The sequence below is a fragment of the Bos indicus x Bos taurus genome, chromosome 4, assembly GCF_003369695.1.
Source record: "Bos indicus x Bos taurus breed Angus x Brahman F1 hybrid chromosome 4, Bos_hybrid_MaternalHap_v2.0, whole genome shotgun sequence".
NCBI lineage: Eukaryota > Metazoa > Chordata > Mammalia > Artiodactyla > Bovidae > Bos > Bos indicus x Bos taurus.
The window spans coordinates 6,858,213-6,868,203 of record NC_040079.1 but is presented as its reverse complement, the minus strand read 5'-3'; the positions used below and the strand labels follow the sequence as shown (position 1 = coordinate 6,868,203).

At 47.2% G+C, this 9,991-nt stretch overlaps 3 pseudogenes; 1 reads left to right on the top strand and 2 right to left on the bottom strand.

The window, feature by feature from the left end:
* Positions 1 to 270: 270 nt before the first annotated feature.
* On the bottom strand, positions 271 to 2,433 carry LOC113891009 (annotated as a pseudogene).
* On the bottom strand, positions 2,289 to 2,524 carry LOC113891024 (annotated as a pseudogene).
* Positions 2,525 to 4,742: 2,218 nt separating this feature from the next.
* Positions 4,743 to 9,732, top strand: LOC113891013 (annotated as a pseudogene).
* The last annotated feature ends 259 nt before the right edge of the window (positions 9,733 to 9,991 follow it).

Genomic DNA, 9,991 nt, shown 5'->3' with positions numbered 1-9,991 from the left:
CATCTATTTGCCATGAAATGATGGGACCAGATGTCATGATCTTCATTTTTTGAATGCTGAGTTTTAAGTCAGCTTTTTCACTCTCCTCTTTCACTTTCATCAAGAGGCTCTTTAGCTCCTCTTTGCTTTCTGCCATAAGTGTGGTGTCATCTGTATATCTGAGGTTACTAATATTTCTACCAGCATTTTTTTTAACTGAAAGCAGCAGAGTATTTTATTTTATTTTTTAAAAAACCATCATTCAGTAAATGTTGTTACACTATAAAACATCTAGTTTTCAACTGAAAGGTTTTCTAACGAGATTATTTGGAGCCTTCCACATTTATCATATGCGTTTTCATTATTGTTTTCCATTTTTGCAATTCTGGATCCAAATTGCATGGCCCACTTTGGCAGAAGAACAGAGGCTGTTTGACCAAGTTCCACTGCTGCAAGACGCAAAATTAGTTTTTCACCAATCCCACAGGGTAAAGTCAAGTTTGCCTTTTCCCAGACTGGTAGGGAATTTAGAAAGGAGACAACATTTTCATCCAGGAAAGAAAATCTTGCTTCTTTTCCGTGATCACTGATACCTCTATCATCATGACCAAGATTTCTAGAAGAAATTCAACCCAGTTTCATTTCAATTTCCTTATTCAGTCCTTCCAGCCAATGTGTCAGGAAGCAGACATGATGACAAGAATAACCTGCAAGCTGCTCATCTGCACCAATTCCAGTAAGAACTACCTTTGCACTGCTCTGATACAGTTTTGCTCCATCTTGGGTCACTAACCAACCAGCTCCTCTGGAAGCAAACCAGACTGCACAGCCAATGCTATCATCCAGGACTGTATCCAAGGGCTAGATTAAGTGCGATATTCGAGTTATTCTTAATCTTTGCAGTTCTTCTAGAGAAACATTAATTTCAACAAAATTTCAAATCTGTTAGGGTTGGCAGCTTGCAGTTCCTTCAGTCCCGCTCTTCCTGTGACTCGATCTGGTGCATTGAACTGTTCACCAGGGCTAGCAGCAGCAGCAACACGTTTGGAGAATTCTTCAGAGGGTATTTCACAATGATTTTTCTGTTTTCTTTCTTTTTTGTTAAAATTAACTGGTATGGTCATTTCTTTAGTCATGAAAGCCACATTGAGAAGATCAATTGGTTCATCTAAAGGAATATGATGGTCAGCAAGGGCTGTGATGACCATGGAATCAATCCTTCCAGAAAACAGAATTGCAACATTTGCTTTCCTATTACTAGTTTTCAAAACTTCGCTTGGCGTCAGGTTTTCATCCCTAGGTAAACACAAGACACGTCTCTTGACTGCGATACTCAGGACACCAATGAACTGCTGAACTACTTCCTTCATGTGTCCATCAGTAAGAAAGACCTGAAGGGTCTCTTGTCAGTGGCCTCCTGGAAATGCTGCTGCAATGGGTCTCAAATGCGGCTTGTGGCAATGCCATACTTAAAGGGACAACAGGTTCTTTAAGATACAGTTTGGCTTCATTTGCTGCCACCAAGACAAATGTTGGCAAGTCTGCTGAAATCTCAGTCAGGCTATTAACACATTCTCTGATATCATTCCCTCCCCGCCCCCTGCCCCCCCCCCCCCCGCCCCCGCCCAGAATTGTACTTCCAAGGATACAACTTTTAAACTACAGATTTGGAAATGGAAACAGACTTGAGATCAATTCTGAAAATTCCAGATGCTGGAACATCCTGCCACTGACCAGCCACTCCAGATGCTTGAGCACCAACTGAAGAGAGGCAGAAACTCTTGCCCAAGTTACTAAAATGCCAAAGCAAGCTACGATGACCAAAAAAGTTTCTACAAAACCATAAAGAATGGCTAGATGCTTGATAATATATAAAAGACCAAGGACCTTGGACTTTTGAGAAGAGCGACAAAATATCAGATTCATTCTTACAAGAGGAAAGATAATGAAACATGATTTGAGTATCATTCTCTTCGGCTTAGACCTTGATCCCACTAAAGACTTCTCCATTCCACAGGAATACATTGCCTCTTTCATCTTCCACAGGCTGGGCAGTCAACACACCTCTTAAGTAAAGGACACAGCCAGAGAATAAACACTGGTAGTTAACATTGGACCTTAACAACTGTTTACTACTATTGGGCCCCCGTCGTTTAAGATTACACAGTAAATCCTCTTTCAAACCTTTGCAAAATGCTCAACAGAAAAGCTTACTGCACAACAAATGCCACACATTGCTATGTAAAATCAAGTTGACTATTTCTTGATTTTGGTCTTCTCTGAGTTTTCTATTTCTTGATATTCTTTCCTTAGCTCATCCAATATATTTTTGCTTTCAAAAAGCATTTCTGTTCGGTCTGCAAGAAAGAATATGTTGCTATTCTGTTGCTGCCTATGTACTTTCCTGTTCTTCTTCAGGTTAGAAAGTTCATCCACAACAACTTTTTGTTCTTTAATCTTTGTTGAGCTCTTCCTTGTGCAGGATCGAGCTCTCAGCAGGGACCAGCCCAATGCAGTCCTCAGGTCACTCACCCCGGCTGGGCATCTCCGAGAAGAACCAAATACTCTCCCAGCAATCTTGATTCCAGCTTGTGCTACATCCAGCCTGGCATTTCACATGATGTACTCTGAAAATAAGTTAAATAAGCAAGGTGACAATATACAGCCTTGACATACTCCTTTCCCAATTTCGAACCAGTCCGTTGTTTCATGTCCAGTTCTAACTGTTGCTTCTTGACCTGCATACTAATTTCTCAGGCAGCAGATAAGGTGGTCTGGTATCCCTATCTGTTTAAGAATTTCCCACAGTTTGTTGTGATCCACATAGCAGTCAAAGGCTTTAGCGTAGTCAATGAAGCAGAAGTAGATGTTTTTCTGGAATTCTCTTGCTTTTTCTGTGATACAACGGATGTTGGCAATTTGATCTCTGGTTCCTCTGCCTTTTCTAAATCCAGTTTGAACATCTGAAAGTTCTCTAGTTAATGTATATTTTCACTAAACATGGGAGAATTCAGTTTGCTTCATAGTCTCAGAAGTTTCTCAGGGTTTTCTCTATTATATTTTTAAAACAATTTTTAAATTATTCTTGGGCTTTTAATTTTATTTTGTATTGCAGTTGTTTTAAAAATCACAAGTTATTTGTACTTGGCTATTGTTTGTAAGACAAATTTTATGTTTTTTTTTTAATTTTGCATCCATCGGTTTACTAAATTCTATTGTTTGCATAGTTTATTAATTTATTCTCTTAATCTTTCCCAGATATATAATCAAAGCACCTACAAATAATGATAATTTCACATCCTTCTTTACATTTTTATACATGCAGCTTCTTTGTCTTTTATGGTTTCAGTATATATTTCCTCTAGAAAAAAGATTAAAATAGTGTTAATAGTGAACATTTGAATCCTCCGAAGCACCACTAAACCTCCAAAATCTTAATTGAAATCTTTTTATTAATAGAATACACTCCCTGAAAAATCTTTTAGTACCAGCTGTTTGCAGCAGTTCCAGAGAATAAAGGTGGAAATGAAGCATTCAAGTAACCAAAGATGTTCTTGAAGGCCAGACCATCAAAGAAAAGAAAATCTTAGGATAAAATAAGGTGGGAAAGGTCAGAAGTGACCAGACATGGCCAGTAACACTTAAAGGGGGAAAAGAGGAGGAAAAGAAAAAACAAACAAACAAAAAAACACTGTGATGCCCACAGCCCAGGAACACAGACCCACTGAAAGAGTGAGATTCAATCCCCAAATAATGCTTCCCTCCTCACTCCTCCCCACATCACAGGACACAGGATGAAAACAGTGAATAAAGAGGAGTGAACAGCAAGATACAAGTTCTATTTAAGAAGGGGTTTTAGGGAAACCCACAGACAACTGGGGAGACAAACAAGGGCACCAGAGGAGAATGAAGCTCCAGCAAACGTTAAACACAGCCCAGCTCCCAGCCAGGTCAACATAAACTCTCACACCACAGGCCTATTCACCTTAATTCCTCATATCTGATATTATCATGTCTGACTTTCAACAACATTACAGCATGTGCTAAAGGCAGGAGAAAACACAGAAAGCAAACCTTAGACCCAGACTCTGATGTGACACAGATCTTGGAATGTTCAGGCACAGAATGTGTGTGGATATACACAGGTACAGAGAGACACTTATTGTAAAGAATTGGCCGGTGAGGCTCATGGGATGATGGAGGTGATGAATCTCAAGATCTAGGGTCAGCAAACTGGCAACCCTGGAGCCAATGGAGCAGCTGAAGGAGGAGCTGGGGATGGAAGAGAGTCAGGGAGTATGTGTCATGATGGAGAAGACAGAGGATGTCTGCAGGAAGGGGAATTCTCAAAAAGGGAGGAAATCAGTAAAAAATCATTCTGCTGGCAGCACGTTTTCTGAAAGATCTGCTGCTTTGGTTTAAGCCTCTGAGTTCCACTTGTCCTAATTCAGGATAAAAGTAATGACAACACTAGTGTTCCTATTTCCCCTGCTGATGTTACCAGTGAAGTCACTCAGTCGTGTCCCACTCTCTGTGACCCCATGGACTGCAGCCTGCAATGCTCCTCTGTCCATGGGGTTTTCCAGGTGAGAATACTGGAGGGGGTTGCCACCAGGGCTTCAGACAAGTGCAGCCTGCAGAGCTTTCTGAGTAGGGGGCCTTGCTGGGGGGCTCCGCCCACTTCCTCTTCCCTCTTCTCACGGCTGATGGCTGCGCTCTCAAGGGCAGTTCTTGAGCTGAGTGTCTGGATCACATATTACTGAAAAAATATCCCCCATGTCCTCTATGTGTGTGTACGTCTGGGGCACTGTCACTGATCTCCTCCATTCGGCCTGCAGCGTGTTAGCTCTCAAAGGAGAAACAGAATGTTCAGGAGAGCACACGGCCCCAGGAGACACAAGACATGGGCATTCCTCCTGTCCCACGGACAGCAGGGTGGTAAGTCCAAGGCCGTGGTGACCGTGCCTGTGTGTGTGAGTCTGTGTGTGTGTATTGTGCTTGAGAGTGTGTTGTGGGGATGCTGTGCATAGTGATTTTGTGTGTATATGTGTATAAATAAGTGTGTGTGTTATGTGTGTATGTGAGTGTTGTGTGTGTCTATTTGTACATAGATGAATATATGTGTGTTTTCTGTGTGTGTTATGTTTGTGTTGCATGTACGTTTATACATGTGTTTGTATGTTTGTGAGTGTATGCATGAATGGTGTATGTTGTTACTATCTATTGGTTGTTTGAATATATGTGTGTGAATGGTCTCTGTGTCTTATGTTTGTGTGCTGTGTACGTATGTTCATATGTTTGTGAGTAAATGTGTGTTCACGTGTGTCGTACGTGTGTGCTATGTTTCTACTTCTGTAAGTGCATGTGTGTAGTGTCTGTGTTGTGTTTATATTTATATTTTGTTTGTATGTTTGTGAGTGTCTGTGTGAGTGTGCCTATTTCAGGAGCAATGGGAGGAGCCAGGGGAATCAAGAGGACCTTGCAGCCTTTGGGCTCTGCCTGGTGCTCCCCGTTTATCCTTGGGCAGGATGCTCTGTGAGTCTCACTTTTCTCCTGAGAAACCTCACAAGGTGACAGATCTGCTCCATGTTGGAGACAAACAATGGCTCATGGTGCATGTGTGGTGATGCCCCATCGGGCAGGGTCTGGGGTGAGGGGGCCGGGGGCTGGGCAGACAGCTCTCTGGGCTTGAGAGTGGATGACAGGAGTTCCTGGTGGGTGACAATGCCCTCCTTGGCAAAGAGGACTGGGAATTGCTCTAGAAAACATCATAAAATGTCCTCGAATATTCCAAGGGGACAAGATCTTAGGAATATGTAGTTTGGACTCAGCATCCACATCTCCGGGGACACGGAGGCCCCAGCAGTGTGACCACCCGAGTTGGTGCCCTGGAGCTGAGCGCTGAGGACCCGGGGCTCCCAGCAGGACTGGACCCCACGTGGAGAGGGAGCCTGTGCGTGTCTGCCACCCTCCTCACCACCCAGCACTTGGCCTCTGCGGCCCTCACTGCCAGGCTCCCCCCACAGATTGTTCTGGCCCCATGAGCTCCTCACCAGCCCCTCCAGCAACATCCTGCTCACGTCCACCCAGCACCCTGGCCACTGCTCCCAGGACAGTGTCTGTCAGGACACGTCTCTGGTCATTTCTCCCCATCACAGAATCTCCCCAAGTGGAGAACAAGTGCAGGGGAAGGAAGGGGGAAACAGGGTCCCTAAAGGAGGTAGCGGGTATCTCAGACACCCTCTTATGCAGTCCCATGCCAACAAACCAATGCAAACAGCTTCCATGGGCAAGAGAATGACAAAAGTCAGGAGCCCCTGAAAGCTCAGAGGAAACATCAGTAAGACACATTGTGGTTTTTTTCTAGATTGAGGAAGAAGAATTCAAAATCCTTTTCCTGGAGTAACCTGAAGAAGGCGCATCTCAGGATCCTTCTCCAGATGGGTCAGGAGGTAAAACAACTTTCTAGCAGACATGAACTTGAGAGAGGCGGGCCTGGGGCCTGAGGGGCAGGTGGTGTGCTGGGAGGGGCAGCAGGAGTCTCCCCAGTCAGAGATTCGCCCACCGGGGTGGCCATCACTGGGCATTTGGGTTGGGCCTCCCTTCACCCCAGCCAGACAGAAGGGAAGAGTCCCTGATGGTGCTCTGGGTCAAAAGGGATGACAGACCACAGCCACTGCCCCTTCACTGAGTGTCAGGAAGGATGTGTTCGTGGGTGTGACAGATGACTCGCCCCAGGCCCCTGGTGGGTGTCGTGCTGGCTCTGCTGTGAGACTCTCAGGACCACAGAGGCTGCAAAGCACTAGTGAACACATAGGATGCAATCAAGGGCCCACAGGTCTGGGCTCTGTCTTCCCAAAGGGCTCCCTCCCTCCAAAAGCTGTTTCATCAGGGTCAGGGGCTTCACTTTCATGGGCTCAACTTACCATCTAACCTGGAGAGACAGAACTTAGGAATTTAGGAATGCTGGAAATCCATCACTTTCCTGGATAAAGGAATTGATTGGCAATTTATTATGCAGTTCCATGCACCTATGTTTTTATTAGACAAACTTCAGTGGCCTGAGCCATTGGGAGAAACCCATAATATTAAGCTGCATAGAAAGTGACAGTCCCTTGTTCACACCTGATTTACCCTTTTTGCAGCAATCGGGGTTAAGTATTACTTTAAAATTCCTCTTCCATGCTCAGTGTATTTGGCTTTTAAGTCCAAAGGCGTGGCATCAGTGTCTCCAGGCTTGCCCAGGCAGGAGACCACTGTCTTCCTCCAGCTTTGCATCTGAGAGTACAGACGGACATTGCCCTTTCTTCCTTCTGTGGAACTCCCAGTCATTCAGGTCACCTGCAGAAGCTGGAGGGAGCCCAGATCTTCCAGTCAGAGTTGGTGGGTGGGTCAGTCCACCAAGGCAGAAAGGTAGGAGAAACCACACCCCTGCTTGGGGAGACCTGGAAGAAGACAGTGCCAGTCTTGGCTTCAAGAGGCTGAGGGCTCTGCACTGAGACACAGCAGTGTTTTCCCTGGGAACAAGTTGGAAATCAGCTAGGTTTTGGTGCTTCTCTATGTGTTGTGGGTCCTGATACCTGCAAGGCCAGGAGAAGGGAATTACCTTCGTGCCCTCCAGCTGCGGTCATTTCTAAAATCTGGATGTAGAGTCCTCAGTATTAGATGGGCATGAAACACACTCACAGCTGATGGTTCTGATATTCTCCTGGGTGAGGGTGTCCAGCCCAAACTTCAACAGTGGTGCTTAGGACTGTGACCCCAGTGTGAGCTGTGCTGTGGAGCTGGGGGTCTGGCTGAAAGGACCCCACCCTCACAACACTCCTTGACGGGAAAAGTGAAGGTAATGTGGTGTGTTCAATTATGGCAGGGAGAGGATGGAAACAGAGGGTGTGTGCTTCCAACTTCACCCTCTTCCTGGGAAAGGTCTCCAACCAGAGGTGCTTGAGGAAGCTCAGGCTCCCAGTTCATGAGGGGATGATCCCACCTGGTGGGAATAGGTGGCTCGAGAAGAAGTTTCAAAACAGAAGCATAAAATGTGGCATTCTACCATATGATCCCACAATTCCACTTCTGGGGAATATACCCCATAGAGTTGAAACAGATACTGAATATATGTGCGCTGAGGTGCACAGCAGCATTATTCACAATAGCAAAAAGTGGAAACAACCCCCTAACTCCATATCATATATATATGAATATGCATTCATATATACACCTACATTCATATATACACCTACACCTAAGTAAGTGAAGTCGTTCAGTTGTGTCCAATTCTTTGTGACCCGTGCTGTAGCCTATCAGGCTCCTCTATCCATGGGATTTTCCAGGCAAGAATAGTGGAGTGGGTTGCCATTTCCTTCTCCAGGAGATCTTCCCCACCCTGGGATCGAACCCGGGTCTCCCTCATTATAGACAGACGCTTTACCATCTGAGCCACCAGGGAAGTCTACACCTCCACCTACAGTGGAATATTATTCAGCCTTAAAAAGGAAGGCAATTCTGACACTTGCTCCAACATGAATGAAGCTTGAACACATTATGCAAAGTGAATAAGCCAGACAAAGTAGGGCAAAAATTGCCTGATTACAGCAATGTGAGGTCCTTAGAACAGTCAAACACATGGAGGCAGAAAGAGCAGTGGACGTCAGGTGGTGGGGAGGAAGGATGGGGAGTGAGTGTTTAATGGGACAGGGTGTCATTCGGGAAGACAGAAAGTTCTTGAGATGCTCAAGTGATGACTGCCCAGCAATGTGAATGTACCGAAGGCTACACCTAAACGTGGTTCAAACAGTACATTTTATATTATGTATTTTCTACCTTATTTTCACCCAAAAAATTCAGAAAAGAGAAAAGGAAGGAAAGCATGTGAACCTAGGGCACATCTCGGATGCAGACACTGGTCTTCCTTTGTCCTGCCCGCACCCAGACGTCTGCCCCAGGGAGGCTAAAGTGGGGGACAGGCTCTAACCGCGGCCCTCCACCTTCTCTTGATGCTTCCAGGGCTGCGGGGGGATGAAGGGACTCCGCAGGTGCTGAGGCTCATCCTGGTGGGAAAATCTGGGAGCGGGAAAAGCGCCACCATCCTCTGGAGGAGAATGTTAGAGTCCATGCTCAGTGCTCGCCTGGTGACCCAGGCCTTCCAGCAGGGGCGCCACCCGTGGGCAGGGAGGGAGCTGCAGGTCATCTACACACCTGAAATCCTGTCCCGCTGGGCGGCGCCGAGGGGGACCACTCAGGGCGTAGGCGAGGCCGGGGCCCACTTCCCACCCGGGCCTCACGCGGTGCTCCTGGTGACTCAACTCTGCCGGTTCACCAAGGAGGACCAGTGGATGGCTGGGCGCCTCCAGGAGGTGTTCGGGGCGGGCGTCCTGGCCCGCACCATCCTGGTGTTCACGCAGAACGAAGACATAGACGGCTGCTCGCTGGGGACGTACCTGCGGGAGACCGACAACAGGGCGCTGGCCAAGCTGGACAAGGTCTGCTCAAGGCGACACTGTGGCTCCAACAACAAGCGGGACGGAGCCGAGCAGGAGGCCCAGCTGAGGGAGCTCATGCGGCACATCGAAGGGGTCCTGTGGGAGCACGAGGGCCGCCCCTCAGCCCCGCACCGCGCCCCATGAGAACTGGGGCCTCTGGTGGCTGGGCGCCAAGGAGGGGCACAGGGACCAGGCCTGGCTGTGGGGCCTGCACCGCATACTGAAGGAGCCCGAGCAAGCTGGACGTCACCTCCCGCAGAGCGTGCCCATCTGAGGTGCAGTCCTCCGCGGCTTCCTGCCTGCCTCCCTGGGGAGTCCGGCTCCCAGGCCCCTCACTTGGCTCCATTCCAGGGGTCCCTGGCCCCTCCTGTCTCCAGGGCAGCCTCTGGTCAGGCGAGAGGAGGTGAGTGGGCTCCTGAGTTCTCAGGTCCTTCATCACACCTTCCAGAACACAGGGGCCCTCCTGCTCTGCACCCCCAGCCATTCCTCATGTATCTCTAGGGTTCCCTCTCTGCAACAGAACTCTGAGAGAA